This window comes from Haliaeetus albicilla, chromosome 16 (genome assembly GCF_947461875.1).
Source record: "Haliaeetus albicilla chromosome 16, bHalAlb1.1, whole genome shotgun sequence".
Taxonomy (NCBI): domain Eukaryota; kingdom Metazoa; phylum Chordata; class Aves; order Accipitriformes; family Accipitridae; genus Haliaeetus; species Haliaeetus albicilla.
The window spans coordinates 17292994-17306780 of NC_091498.1; the positions used below are offsets into that span (position 1 = coordinate 17292994).

A 13787-nucleotide genomic window follows, 5' to 3' on the forward strand; every position below is an offset into this window, starting at 1 on the left:
TCCTGTGACAGCGTTTGATGAGAGGATGCTCTTAGACTTAAAAAGAGCAAACAACAAGTTGCTGTCAATTTGTTAGTGTTACTAGTACTACCTAACAGGACTCAATGAAGGTCTTCTCTAAAAAAAGTTGCATAGTTTTAATTATGTATGTAAAGTTAACAGAAGTGCAGCTCCTATCTACCCACTAGGAATGATTCCACCAACATAAGTCACCTTTTTATTCCCCCAAGGTCAGTGCGATAGGCTGAGTTTCCACCACCATCTTATGCTTTCACAGATTTTCACCATCTTATGTCTTCCCATTACAGTGTTATAAAAGCAGGTGCCAGTAGTGACATTATTTTTTTAAAAAAGTCACTCCTTTTGCATAAATAGGTGCAGCAACATAAGAAAACCCTGCAACGACAGTCTGGGTTCAGGCGAGGTCTAAAGCGCTCATCAGTTTTTCTTCCAGGTCTCCTCAAACCCTTCACCCAACAACCATGCTGGGCCAAACCCTGTCCTGTGCCACCAGCCATGTATCCAGTGCATTGGTCATGGGGCAGGGGGACCTCGCAAGCTGCAAACCATCACGAGCTGTCAACAGCCTCAGCAAATCTCACAGACATCTGTGGCTTATCAAGCCAGCAGCATTTTTCCTACATTAATCTCCACTAGGCCTGCCCCAGCTTTCATTTCAAAAGACTTGGCATGGTATCTTCAAAAAAAAAAAATTTAAAAAATTGCTCGATTTCTTCAGATGCAGCTGGTTGGGAGGACTGCCTTTGAAATCTGAGCACATGCTCATTGCAGGCAGCTTGCAGCACAGGGGACAGCACTAATGACTGCAAAAGGCTTTTAGATGCTGCCCTTGGATGAGCCCTCCCCTTCCTTTAGGGGAGTCTGGGGAGCGCTTTAAGTAGCTATTGTGTTGGGGGGCTCATCCAGATACAGTGCACTCACGTTGAACGCCCTCCTCCAGCCATCGATTCTCCCAGCGGCCATCAAAAACCAGCTGGGAGGGTTGCAGCACCCTCCCGCTGGTCACCAGCTATGTCAGTGCACACGTTCTCCAATGCTAGCATTGGGGATGGTGGCCAAAGTAAGGCAACAGCCCTCACCACTCCTGTGCTGAAAGCCCAGGAAGCTGCTCTACCATGCTGCATGTGTCCACCTGGGAGCCCCTACCCCACTGGTCATCCCCCTTCCCACAGCCCTGCCCACGACATGGTCCCCATTCCCCTGGCTGTGCCCTGATGCTCAGGGACACCCCAGGCTCTGCAAACAGGCTCCTGAAGGCACATCTCCTCCTCGCTGCCCTGGAGGTGCTCGTGTTATCGTTACATGTCAGCACATGTAACGTCACATTTTAGAAGGCAAAAAACCCCATCGCACCGCTCTTGCTAGACACTGGAATTCATCTTCAGTCAACAGAGATTAATTACTAGAAGTCTTGTTAGGACCAGACAGCACCAACCTGACCACCTGCCTAGTAAAGCCCACAGACTTTTCTCATAGCTTCATGAAACAATTTTTGTTAGATCCAAAGGACAGCAACTAGGTCTTACTTTTTTCTTGCCATTTTTTCAATAATAACCTGAAGGATCTCTTAGGACGTCTTCATAAAAATCTTACAGCATAAGCAGTAATTAACATTCATTTTTAATTAATATTTGCACAGCCAAGAAATATTAACATAACCATATACACACAAGTCTAGCTGCCAGTATCTCAGTTTACCTGGCACATTTCAACGCCCCTATGGTGTGCAGGTGGGGCAGGTAGACTGCAGTCCTTATGGGTCTAAAAGCACAGGAGGAGGGATGGCTGTGCTTCACAGAGAAAAAAAAAAAAAAAAAGACTGTGTTTGTAGTTACAGCCTGTCTTCAGCTCCAGCTGTCTCAAAGCAGAGTGACATAAAACACGTAAGTTGGTTGTATTTCACAAGAGGATATCCATATGCTTTCATACCACATTAAAAATGTCAAAATATCTTTCTGTCTAGAGCGTGCATGCCAGGAAAGGGTCAGAACAGCATTTTCAACACTGAGCCTGTGGTGCCCATCACCAGGCCAACTCGTCTCTACCATGAGCATCTCAAACTGAGTTACCAACTCAGATATCCTTCCCTCTACAGCAAAGTGATGAATTTAAAAGCAGAAAGCTTAACAAAGAGAGAGTGTGTGTGTGTATATATATACACACACACACACGAGAGTACCACTTAAACTGAATTAAAATACATTTAAAAATGTAACCCAAACTTCAGATCTTAACACACATCATCTTCTCTGGTGAAGAGAATGTTAAAAAATTAATTTCTAATTGCTCCAGAAATTCAACTAAGCAAGTACATCATTAGTATGTTCAAGTAAAGAACTGGTAGCTCACTTATCTCTTTATAGTGGTCCACGTATATTCAAGGAAAGATTTATTGCATTGTGGATTTAAAGTTACTCACATTGAAGCAGCTTGGAAACAGCTTGCAGTATCACCAAATGTCCAATGGCTCCATTAAATGAACCGGACACCAAGATGCTTGGGTCTTCACACAGGCGGGAATAATTGTGACTAAAAATGGACTAACTTAAGATGTCTTTTTATATGAAACTTTTCAGCTGATTCATCCTAGTCCTGAAGGAGCTGAACATTTATAGATCACTTACTGCCTCGAGGCAGGGTTGTAGTGAGGAGAGGCTGGCGTCCCATCAGTTTTGACATAGGAATTTGTTACATTCAGAGACCAGGAATTTAATAAAAACGGGGTTTTATTAAGAGGACTGCCAGAAACAACCAACTGATATCTCAGGGGAACTCTGGTCTAGGCTTAATTCAGCAGCAGTCAGAAAAATATAACTGCACCAATTATCTAATGATTAATCAGAAACAAAACAGATCTTCCCACCGGTCACATTTCTTTGAAAATTAGATTTTGATGTAACTAATGTGATGAGGACTCAGAAAGACAAGGAACTTCAGCCCTCTACACTGAGTTTACACAGTGTCCCATCTCCTCTGGGTAACATTTCCAAAGCAGAACAAAGCCTTGGGACACTGGGATGAGTGTCCCACGGATCACGTACTTCTCCAAATTCCATAATGCAAACCCAAGTGTTCAAATCTGATGATAACTCTTCTTCCATTTCATTTTCAGTCATAGGAAAAAAGAAAAAAAAGTATTTCTAAATTAAAGACTTCCTTCCCTCAGCTAAATAGGTAGTTCCCCCACTGATAAACCCCACCAGACAGTCTATTCTTAAGAGATAAATTTGAAACAATGACACCAAAATCAGTACAGTTACATTAATGCAAACACTAACCTCAACTATAATTAATTCTTCACTCTACTCTTAACATTTGCCTTCCTCTGAGCTACTGCAAATCTTTACGGAGATATGGCGACCCAGATCTTGATATCCAGACTACCAGCTGGTATAAACTGACATACCACTGAGGTCACCTTTACAATTCCAGGACCAAAACCATGAACCATCAATTGCTTCTTGCTGGCTTTATCTTTAAAGGAAGTTGTGAACATCAAAGAACATATAGTTTCACATTTAATGCAAAGTGAAATGCAACTCCATAGGAAAACACTTGACTGCTCTTAACAGACAGATATTTTTCTTTTCTCTTATACATTTCACCCATGCTACCTCATCTTGACCTATTTCTTTATCTCAAGCACTGTCATTCCTAGTCTTTTGGTCTACTAGAGACTAGACTGCCATTTTTTCCAACGTCCATACATGTCCAACCATAGCAATCCATCAGCTGTTTGCCATGAACTGGAGCCATTTCTATTTCTCATTTAAAATAGTCTTATCAATGCAAAAAGGGGATGTTGCTTGGCTTGCCCTTGTTACAGTAAGATTTTGTGTGTGTGTATATATATATAAAATCTTATATATCCTATATATATATAAAGTACATATTTGGATGACATGTTATTTAGATTTTATTTCATCAAGTCCTCATGTAACTTGAGGATTTCAAACTGAAATGGTATTTACTGTTAGGGTTTAAAAACCTTCCCACTTACTAGCAGCTTCTATCTCTCAGTGCTCAGGCCACTGAGCACTGGCACAGCTATGACCTTGTCAGCTTTCCCTGGTGCTGGGTTTGCCTGCCACCAACTAAACCATAGAAAAAATAAACACATGTAGTTTACATCTCGTCTGTTCTCAAGCTTGGTTTTAGGACATGTTTTAGTAGCTCTGCTTCTTGTTCATAATAGCTTTTCCATATAAATCAGTAGCGTTGTTAAGCTGTTAGGCTCATGCTTCCTCCAGGCTTTGAGTCAACCGATAACAGTTTTGGGCTTAATACAAGTGTCTGCTTTTGTAGCAGTGACTTACAGCCCTCCTCACTATATCCAATAACGCTCTTTGACCCTAATGCACTCTCAGTACTCAGGAGTGTTTTATTGACATCATTGCTGTAAGCCTGATGTCATCAAACCACCACTCCCATACAGAAACAATAGTTTCACATTTTCTTTAGCTCTCCCAGGCCCCTTAAAGACTCTTTGCTATTCTTATCAGTCTCAAGTCTATAATTCTTCTGTCTGCTTTTACTTTTTGTGTCTCCTATATGTCCCATCTATTTTTATGAAGGCTTTTAATTAATTAAAAACAGTAAAGAACAACAGTTTTATTATTAGTTGTTCCCCCTCCCCAAAAAAGAGTTCTCTTTCCCCACACTATATCTCAAGAGACTGGGTATGCCCAACACCTCCAAGAACAGTATGGGTCAACTTCAAAGCAGGCTCCTATTGACATACTAATTCCCTATCACCTCAGAGATTTCATGTGCCAATTTCTTCAATAATTAGGCTCTGCTAGCAAAGAGGTGAAATTATTATTTTAATATTAGCCTTCCTTTTATCTTTGAAAAAGAGCATTTGTTTTGGCACTATCAAGACAAACCTTAATAAACTGACTGGCAAACAGTATGTTTAGCAATGAAAATGATACCCAGGCAGGGATTATAATGTAAGCAATAAGAAGGAATAGAGAGATTTAGGAAAGGATGTGATTTATAATGACTTTAAGGAGGATAAGCTTCTACATCTGTGATTGCTTGATTCTATAATATTTTAATTGATTATCAGAGCTAACAGGTTTATTTTTTCATGTGAATAAAAGCTCTTTTACTTTAGCTTTCGTTTGCATTTATTTTACAGCCTATATTAGCATGGATATTTTTTCATAAATTTTGGCTCCATCATGTTGTACTCATTCCATAGGCTTAGAAACCTAAATTAGCTTGGGCTGGGGGAGGGAGCAGGGAAAGCCTGTGGTTACACCTGTTACTCCACACAGTAGTGGAGGGGGTTTTCGGGATTTTAGACCAAAAACAGTATCACTCTGCACTGACTCACCTTCCTTTTCTTTACTCTCTGCTGACAGGTTCCCCAGCAATTACTGCTCTCCCTTTCAGGCTGGTTGTCAGCCCTGTTGACAAATTCACTGAAAAAAACAACACAAAACCAAACCAAAAACCACATTCTCCCTGCAATTCAGGGAGGCATCTGAAGCCATCCAACGTACATTTTTTGCACCCCGCTGAAGGCAATAGGTCCTAAGCTGGTAATTTACCCTCCACACCTTTTGCTGAAATGAGGTAGGGTTGGTTGTTATTTATTTCTCTATATGCTAATCATTCTCTCACCAACTCAAAATTCGGGGAAGACCTTAGGTGCTGGTAAAAATGAACAGAAATGCACAGTGCTACTCAGATTGGACTGCTCTCTTATAAGTGGTTTTTAACTCACATTTATGAAAAAGGTGGGATTTGGAAATATTTTCATGAAAATTCTATTATTTATAGAACATATTGTTTGTAATTATTTACAAACAGGCTGCAGAAGTGAGGAGGGGAGTACGCCCTGAGCTGTACCTTCTCCCCTTTGCAACTTGCATGGGGTGGCCAGAAGTGCCTACGTCAGAGCTGTACATTTACAATATAAACATACGCACCAGAGGGAGACATCTGTGCCTGCTTTTTATTCAGAGCAGATCAGGCCCCTAGGAACATCTAAGGCAGGCAACTAACACATGCCATCTGAATTGCACCCAAAAAGTGCCTTTTTCCCTCCACTGACTACAAGCTAGCTTAGATAGAGTTGGTAGGTATCTAGTGTTAGGCAAGGTGAATGCCATGCTATATCCTCAAAGTCAATTAAAAAGCTTAGGAATTCACAATTTTTAAATTAAATAATTCAAATTAAGTTCAGAATTAAGGACTTTTTTCCCAGCTGCACATTTCCCCAAGCTCTGTCACTACCCCACAAGACGAAGCAATGATAAGGAGCAGCTACTGGATATGGCCAGAGGGCTGCTCAGCTCCAGCCTCTGCCTGGCAGATCAGCAACATGAATATTAGGCACCTATTTCTGAGGCTTACAAGAAAATTTTTAGCTTTTGTACACTCCTCCAACCTCATTCAGCGTTTGGAGACAGAGGCAATACATGAGTACAGTTACAGTTGGACTCAGTGATCTTAAAGGTCTTTTTCAACCTAAACGATTCTATGCTTCTACAAAGTTTTGGGGTTCCTGAAGGTACCAGTCAGGATAGGATAAAACAAGTCCTTGGGCAGCCCCTGGGAAGGGGGCAGAAGCAGGAAAAAGCTCAATGGCTTTAAGTAAAAATACTAGAAGAAACCATTTACATCTTTTCTGCCAGCCAGCTAAAAGAAAAAAAACAAAACAAAACAGAACAAACCTGTCAGCAATGGCTTTTAAATCTAAACAGCAATGACATTTTGAAGACCTGACATTTAAGAGCTCGTATTACCTTTTTAAAAAATGCAATTCTTCATAGCACTGCATTTGCATGAAAATCAGGTCATATTAAAGTTATTCCTGTGCATTTCCTAGTTGGCTTTTCCAACCAAGATTTTTATACATTTTTTAATCACTGAAGAGTTTTCAGAAACTTTTCAGCATAGTTTCTCAACAGGAAGCCCTAGAAGTGAAGAACTTTAGGAAAAAACTACTTCACTTAAGTCAAGTAGCTATGTGAGAGTGGACTCATTTTGGGGGAGGAAGGGGGATTAAAAAAAAAAAATAAAAAATCGAGGCCTACACATAGATGCTAAACTTTTTCCAAGCAGTGAGCAACACAGATATCCTAAATGAATAAGTAAATAAGTAAAATATAGGTTCAGGTCAGGAGGGTTCCAATTTCCATGGTGAAAGCAAGAAAGCCTGCCATACCTAAGCCAACAAGTTATTTGAGTGACATTTGTACATGTAGACCAGCCTTTATATCTGTGAACATTTAACAGAATAATACACTCTTAAAATTAAAGATTAAATGACTGCTTACTTCTCTCTCCCTACAAATCTTACAACTCTTGTTGTGCAATTTCAAAGGCAAGCAAGTAGCTTTACTTTTAAAGTCTGCAGTTGAATGTGATTTGGATACATGCAAAACATTTGCTTTTATTAGAACTGTTGGGGAAGAAAAAAAGATCACCCTGTAACTAGCCACTGCAGTGGATTTTTTCTTTTGAGGGTGTAAACATCAAATGAAAATGAAAGCCATCCCTTAAAATGTTACGCAGCTCAGAGCAAAACCTGTCCCTATGACGATGCGTAGGGATTTTGACTGTTTCACCTGTATGAGACACTTGCAGAGTGCCTTGCTTCTGGCCCAGTGAAGACCTGTATTTTTAGCGCCCTGCAGTGCCAGTTTTACCTTTCAACACTTGATGGAGCAGTTTCCCTGGATTTCCGTTTCGCCTGGGTCCCACTCCAGCCTACCTTCATGCTACCTCACTCCGCCAGGAGCGTTTCCTACCAGCTTGCTCCCAGGGTGCTATTAAAAAAACAAGCCCAGATTGAGAGCCTTGTGGAAAAGCATCCTACCGAGTGTAACCTTACACAAAAAGGAAGGTCAGGAGCTTAATGTTCAATTCCTTGCATTCATATTGCTAATTTTTAAAAATGCTGAATTCCTCTGTCGTTTAAGTAGAGACATTACAATATATTCTGACTTGGGGGAATAAAATGCATTAAGCAGGGATTTGGAGAACAAGCCTTAGGGCTCTGTTGTGGAACATCTTCCAGAAAAGAAACTGGATGACAGGCAGGCAGTGTCAGGTACAGCCAGTATCCTCTGGAGGAGACTGAAGTTTGCTCTTGCCCCAGTATAACAACAGACTTCAGCACGGGTTTTCCTACACATATTAACACTGTCAAAAATCTGGTTCTCTCTCACAGCAGACTTCATAGGAAAACACAAAAAGAACCAGATTCACATACAGCTACAGAAGTGGACTAAACTAATTGATTACATCTCAGCAATAGGAGGCCTCACATTTCTTATAAAGTAAGGTCTCAATTTTATTAAATATATACAGTTCAAGCTAATATAGAATTAAGGATACAGACTGTTCTTCTGAAGGCTTAAAAAAAATCCTCTGTAATCAATATAGCGGCAAATTACAACTTCAGCAGCAGCAGTTTGGTATCTGGCTTACTTCCTAATCCTTTAATCTTGTCTGCTACAACCAAGCCGATACTGCCAACACATGCCATGCCATAAAAGGTGGGTATTCTCACATACTTTCCTATGCTTTGCATGATTAGAGCTTAAATCTACTCATCACGAACTTCCTGAATGATAATGGGATTTGGGCAAACAGTCAAGATTTCATAGTGACACTTGTAAACTGTAGTCTTTGGTTGAGAAGCATCCCTTTAAGAATATCAAGAATCAAAGTTCCTTCTTCCCTTTTCCGTTTACAAATTTCAGCAGTCTCACTTTGTGAAAAGTGGTTCTTATTTCATAATTTTAATGTAAGGCTTTGTACAGCCCCAACAGTAACCACTAATAGAGCTGATGCCATGGGTGACCCACAGCTTGCAACCAAGCAGTCCAAGACCTGGGGAGACCCACATACAAGACTTCTGACTGCTTGCTTGGATCTATTTTAAAGTAAGCTGCTGTAAGTTTCTTGTAGTCTTGTGCTGCAAGGTATCTATTACATATTTTGGTTGAGAGAAAGACATCCTAGGAACAGGCTACTGTCAGTTCACACCTCAGGAGTTGAGCCAAAACTTCTTGTATTTCCACTGGAGCTGACATTCAAAAGGAAAACAAAGTCAGGGACAAAAAAACCAAACGAAACCAAAAACAAACCAAAAAAACCAAAACCACAAAAAACACACCACCAAAACCCAAAACCTCTGCTTTGATTTAATTTGATGCAATTCCAAAGGACAAACAAAAAGGTACAAAAGCAGCAGGAGAGGGAGGGGAAAAGAGAAAGAGGCAGACCTAACATGGATGCTGAACTTAAGAGTCTTTGAAAATAAAAGTCAGAGAGACTTCCTCCTATCAATGTTTTAGCCTGACATCGGGCCAAGTCCCCGACCAGCATAAATCACAGTAGCTTTGCTGAAGTTGCCTCTATTTATAACAGATGGGGACCTGGCACTGCAGCCATGCAGAAGTGAAGAGCTAGTTTGTACGTGTGCAGTTCCTACCAACTTTGCAGCCGAGAAGGGTACAGATGCAAACCTCACGCACTATCACAATGTCAAAAATCACTCCCTACTTCTTCCTAAACCATTGTAGTAAACTGTACAGGCTAGTCTGAAGAAAACATATCAATTCTTCTTTTGCCTCTCTCTCCCACAGCCCTGGCACTGCAGGTTTGCAAGGATACGTTCTAAACAACTTCTCTGTCTGAATGAAGGTTAGAAATTACTCTTGCCCAGGAAGATAGATAGGTCTCCTTTTCATCTGACGCATGGTGTGACTAAGACAACTGGAGCATTTGTCCCCCATCACTCCAGGGCTTGGCTGGGCACAATATGATCTACCCCACTTTTATTAAACTGGAAAGCACCCTATAAACTTGCTTAGCTCATTTGCTTTGTTATTCAGCTTAAAAAAAAAAAAAAAAAGAAAAAAAAAAACCAAAAGAACAAAACACCCAAACAAAAACCACCCTGTGTGGGAACAACAGACCAGGGAAGATTAAAGCAAACAAAAGCTAGTTTCTTCCTCCACAACTCTCCATACCCCATCAGGACAGCAGCAAACTCAGATCCTTTAAAATCCTTGGCTTAAAGGGTTGTAGTGAAACTAAAACCTAAGAACGCAATCTGGGAGCACACCCTCTCCCACTCTGCGGCAGGAGCGCAGCAATGCACAGGCTCCCCACAGACTATACATCCAACCACCCTAAAATTCCTGCTGTCACAACCCAAACTGAATTGCTCCCAGCTTTACATCCTAACTTTTTATGGTAGTTTTCCTGTGTTGTTAATGGATTTCCCTTTTCCAAGCAGAAACAGCTCACTATTGAGCAGACCTTATCTGAAAGTTGCTGCTGTCCCTCAGGAACGTAGTGGAAAATATGAAATCACAACGAAAGTTATATCTGGAAACTTCACATGTGATGAACTGAAACTTTGTTATGGGAAATATGCTGCGTCTGGTCAGCAACAACCTTGGCAGAGTAAATTTTTTTCCCCAGAAATCAAGTCCCGCATTGCTATGTGATAAAAGTAAATAATGACTCATTAAATGATCCTAAGAAGAAAAACCAAAGGCTTGCTCCTCTCAAAGGTATTTGCACTGGGAAATTTGATAATGTCACCAACCACAGCAGCAAACATTACTTGAAGATTTTCTCTCTTCGTTGAGCCAGCCAGCAGCATACTGAAACCACTGCTCTACGTGGTTGTTGTGACGGTGACTGCACAAAGCTTTGTTTTTCCATCTTCAGACCAAGATCAATACAGAAAAAGTTACACATCAAAAAGGCTGTGTAAAGAATTAGACCGAAGCACTGCTGCAGCTGGTCTTCTCAGCGCCAGGCACACTGCGCTTAAGAGACCAACTCTCTCACTGGAAGGCTTATTTTAATTCTACTTGAGTTTGACTAAATACTCCAAAAACAATTCCTTTAACACCCATTACCATAGTACTCACAGCCGTTGTACCAAACTAAAAACTCATGCAAGACTCTCAAAGACAAAAGGAAGATTCATTTAACAAAAATAGGAAAGCACAACACAGAAAGTGTGATATGGAAAGTCTATGTGAAATATCTAATACTACACAGCAAACACACCACGGAGCAGACTTGAAGCCAACTCCAAAGGCATATTTTAAATTAAATAAATTATTCTTCCCCTCCATTTCACAGCAGTTAAGGCATCAGCACTGGCACAGGTTAAGCAGGCAATTTGTTTACTCCTCCTAAGTTACCTCATCCATAGTAAGTTGTCTTGGTTGGGGTTTTGGTGCAATAGAGGGGAGGGTGGGTTGTCTTTCATTTGCAACCACCACTTCGACATGGTAAGGCCTCTGCAGTAATATTTTCCTTAGCAACTTCTTTAGCACCTACAGGAATGGTGCCCTGACCTTTGATAGATACTACAGTAGCAAAAAGTCATATATATTAGATTGAAAACTAGGTTAAGTTCTATTTAAGAACAAATTAAACCCTTTTATGCATTTCTACAGCTAGAATTTGTGTCATATTCAGACCTGGAACTTGAGTCAAGTCATTAAAACGCAAAAAAATCAGATGTAGCTGTCTACAGTAATGAGGGTATTCATATTTGCAGCTTGACTCTCAACTCTATTGATATTTACATATTTTTTTAATAAACTTTCATCCAACTAAGTATATATAATTAAATCAGACACAATCTTTCTACAATAATTTCTTCACACTGTGGGTTTATTGCCACATTCCTTTTTCTTTGAATGGTCTTATCTTTTTGCATGCACTCCTTGGGTATGCATTGGCATCGCAAGGTGCTCCCTGTCACTGCCTGCCACTGCCAGGAGTGAGAGCCAGGAGCTCCCCACACAATCCTGGCCATGCGCAGCCACAAGCCCAGTTGCTATTTGAGCCCCAACCTGTTCTCCTGAAATAAGCCTTGAATGCACCTACTTTGAGGCAGTGCTCATCATCCTCTTGAGTCTTCATTTGACAGTAGGATGAGGCTGTGTCTGTCTGAGGAGAAAAAAGTTCGATACCCACTGAAGAGGAGGATATATCCACCAAGAGAGGGATGGTGCTTCATGTGCAACACTGGGCTAGTGGTCATCTTGAAATCGTGAGAGGCAGGTTGATCCTTTCTAACTGCTTGCCATGCATTGCTCTGGGCCTGGATAACATGTGCCAAATGCAAAACCTTTGCCTTTATTCAACTTTCACAAAAAGTGAGCTTTTTATATTTAGGACTGATAATCCTTCTTAAGAAGAATTTTTTACATTCATGTGCTTTAAGTTTCCAAAACTGTCTGGAAGCCTTCAGTTCCCATGCCCAAAAGTGATCTTGGACTGGGACTCTTTTATTTTCTTTTCAGTACCAAACTGCTTGACTTATCTTCCCCCATAATGCATGGCTGCCTTGCAGACATTTGACATGTGTTTGTATACTGTGTTTATTGCAAGAAGCAGAGTGGTGGAGTTTTCCTCACTTTATAAATATGGACATGCTCCTTAAGCCTTCCCTGATAATTCTAGAGATACAGAGAGAGGAGGTTTTGTATCTACCTGTAAAGCCTTAGGTCTGCCATTTCTAAATGGTTCCAGCAAGGAAAAAGCTATTGAATTTTAACAGTTTCTGTTCAGCAAGCACCACGGTGTCACACAGAAATATGCTTTCACCTTCGGGACTCTAGCTCAGCCAAGCAACTGCTTGTCATTCCTACAAGTGGCTGCAGTTTATTGCAACTTCTTCCTTAAGCCTACTCTTCTTTACAGTCTCTAGATCGCAAAAATCCTTCTGATAATTAAACTCACTAAATTCTGAATGTTGCCAATGACATGGTCTTATGTATAAACCAAGTTGCTGCTCTTTTATAGCTCCCTGGCTTTTTTACAAGCTGTCTTTGTCACCACCACTGCAACTTCTTACACATATTTAGGCTCGAATCAACTACTGTCAGTACTGCAGACAACAGTAACTGCTTCTTTACATGTAAAATGCTTTGTTGCTATCCTCTGTTTAGTGTGTAGGCAGTCATTTACATAGTGGAAATGCTTTACTATTATCAGTGGGTTTGAAGCAGTTCATTTTGTGGCAGTTCCACAGTCTCAGTAAATATTTTTTTTAAAAAATCTGCATAAGAAATATTTAGATATTTTAGTCCCCTTTAAGTTGGCTAAAACCACCACCTTTTTCCTCATCAGTAGCATGCACAGGGTTTAAATACAATATGGTGGGCACTGCTCAGCTCTGAATTTCTCTAAATTCTCTTTCATTTTCTCTTTTCTACTTCCCACCTTCTTCCCCATGATCCGCCTCCTGCTTTCTCACATCTGTCTGACAATACTCAGAATATTTTGGTAGGTAAAAAAAACCACCAAGCAGTAAAATTTTAAGATGCACTGAAAGTCAGAGCAGCATTCTCTTGATGTACAAGAGTCTTGTCTCCAAAGTCAGTATTTCTTGTGAATAGCATACCCATGTCAAAATTAACAGCCTGTGCCCACATCCACATTCATGTCTCAGTTCTAAGTCAGCCCTTCCACCCAGGTTAGCACAAGCTGGAGAATGCTGTGCTTCCACCCCGGCACATGGAAAGTGATGCCAAGTATCTCCAACTTGCTCTCTTCACTGCAGTCATTTCAGACCCAATGCCTAAAACAATCCATACTTGTTAGAGGACAATCTCTCCAGGGGAAAGGAACGGCTCTCGCTTGGAAGAACAGGCACAGCCACCCCCACCTAGTAGATACCATGTACAGCATACCTTCCTAAAACAACACCCAGCAACATTAAAGCAGAGTCTCCGACCATAGAAATTACTTGAGTTCTGCTG

General features: G+C 40.7%; 1 long non-coding RNA gene across 4 annotated transcripts in view; it reads right to left on the minus strand.

The window, feature by feature from the left end:
* The window catches only part of LOC138689271 (uncharacterized), a 55844-nt gene that overhangs the window by 16477 nt on the left and 25580 nt on the right, over positions 1 to 13787 (minus strand). The gene's annotated exons all lie outside the window — the stretch shown is intronic.